Source organism: Leptonychotes weddellii, chromosome 11, assembly GCF_054177405.1.
Source record: "Leptonychotes weddellii isolate Sample4059 chromosome 11, ASM5417740v2, whole genome shotgun sequence".
In the NCBI taxonomy this organism is placed as follows: Eukaryota; Metazoa; Chordata; class Mammalia; order Carnivora; family Phocidae; genus Leptonychotes; species Leptonychotes weddellii.
The window spans coordinates 2702766-2705056 of NC_138379.1; the positions used below are offsets into that span (position 1 = coordinate 2702766).

Here is a 2291-nt window from a genome sequence, read left to right on the forward strand (position 1 = left end):
GAAACTCATCAAAGAGGACAGATGTAGCTCTAAATCATTCATGTTCACAGTGGAATACACTTCACTATATGAATATATCAAAATTGATTTATCCATTCATCTGTTGACCTTTAGATTTTTTTTTTTTTTTTTTTTTTTTGCTATAAAAACAAAGCTTTTCAACATCGTGCTAAGTGAAAGAAGCCTGTCCCAAATTACCACATATCATGCAATTCCGTTTCCATGCAATGTCTGGAACAGGGAGATCCACAGACACGGACAGCAGATGAGTGGGAGTCAGGCATGGGGGGAGGGGACAGGGAGTAACCACTGCCCAGCATGGGTTGCTTTTTGGGTGATGAAAATGTTCTGGGGGCGCCTGGGTGGCTCAGTTGGTTAAGCGACTGCCTTCGGCTCAGGTCATGATCCTGGAGTCCCTGGATCGAGTCCCGCATCGGGCTCCCTGCTCGGCAGGGAGTCTGCTTCTCCCTCTGACCCTCCCCCCCTCATGTGCTCTCTCTCATTCTCTCTCTCTCAAATAAATAAATAAAATCTTTAAAAAAAAGAAAATGTTCTGGAATTAGACAGTGGTGGTATTTCCGTAACTCTGCAAATACGCTAAAAGCTGTTAAACTGTACACTAGCTAGGTGAATTATATGGTAAGCAAATTATGTCTCAATACATCTCCTTTTTAAGAAAAAAAAAAATGTTTTCTAAATGGAATGTGGGATCCTGGATCTTGGAACAGAAAAAGGACATTCATGGAAACAATTTAAATCCAAATAAAGTCTGTCAGTTAACGGTGTTATACCAATGTTAATTTCTTAATTTGAATAAGTGGATGGACGGTGGTTGAGCAAGAAGTTAATCATAAGGGAAATTGGCAGGGAGTATTTTAAGAATTTCCCTGTATTAAATTTACAACCTTTCTAAAAATCTAAAAGTATTCTAAAATTAAAAGTTTATTTAAAAAACAAAGCAAGGAAAACACCATTCTGTTCCTTGTTGCTGTGGACCGTGGACTGCTGGGGTCGGTGAAGGATCTCATGATGGCTGGGTGAAAACTTGCTCTAAAAGCCATTGACTGGGTAGCTTCTGGGGAGATCATACCCCAAAACCAGAAGACCATTGCTAACTCCCTGAAATCCTGGAAGGAGATGCTTACCTCCAGGTTGGCTACTCCCCCCGAGAATCCACCTGCTATCGACGGGGCTTACGACAAGGGCTGGGCATGGTAGATGACCTGGAGAAGTTTAATGCCCTGAAGGTTCCCATGCCCGAGGACAGATACACTGTTCAGGTGGATGCTGAAGAAAAAGCCGATGAAAAGCTGTGCTGAGTTTTAGTCTCCCTCAAAGGCCAGGATTGAGGAATATGAACAAGAGCTGGAGAAGATGAGGAACATAATTCCATTTGAACAGATAACCATTGAGGACCCGAATGAAGTCTTCCCAGAAACCAAATTAGACAAGAAGTATCCCTATTGGCCTCACAAGCCAATCGAAAATGTATAAACTTGGGGCGCCTGAGTGGCTCGGTCGGTTGAGCGTCTGCCTTCGGCTCAGGTCATGATCCCAGGGTCCTGGGATTGAGCCCCACATCGGGCTCCCTGCTCCACGGGAAGCCTGCTTCTCCCTCTCCCACTTCTCCTGCTTGTGTTCCCTCGCTCTCTGTGTCTCTCTGTCCAATGAATAAATAAAATCTTCAAAAAAAAAAAAAAGGAAATGTAAAAACTTGAGTTGGGAAGAAAACTCTGGCCCTCGTATTATAAATGCTGGACATTAAAAATAAAAATTAATTAATTAATTAAAAAACCAAAGGGTGCCTGGATGGTGTAGGCAGCTAAGTGCCCAACTCTTGGTTTCAGCTCGGGTCGTGATCTCGGGGTGGTGAGGTCGAGCCCTGTGTGGGGCTCCACACTCAGCAGGGAGTCTGCTTCAAAGACTCCCTCTCCCTCTCCTTCTGCGCCTCCCCCTCCCCAAATAAATATTTTTTAAAAATAATAAAAAACAAACCAAACCAAGCGGTGCTGCTGTGAATATACCCAAGTCCGCGTGTGTGAGAGCGTCTCTCGTGTGCTCCCTGGGGACTGGATCTCGGCATCTCCGAGCTCCCAGAAATCACCAAACCGCTGCCCCCAGGACCACTCGCCTGTGTCAGCTCCCACGCATCTTGGTGTTGGTTCCCCGGGGGGGCTGCCCTTTCTCGGCTGCCCAGCCCCTCGGCACAGATGTTCCACACTCTCACGGGCCCTGCAGACGGGCATGGGGGGGCGTCTCCCTTATGCACAGGTGCACGTACAACCAGGATA

General features: G+C 45.9%; 1 pseudogene; it reads left to right on the forward strand.

Annotated features, from left to right (window-relative positions):
- Window positions 1-1029: 1029 nt before the first annotated feature.
- On the forward strand, window positions 1030-1494 carry LOC102737689 (ATP synthase peripheral stalk subunit d, mitochondrial pseudogene; annotated as a pseudogene).
- Window positions 1495-2291: the final 797 nt, after the last annotated feature.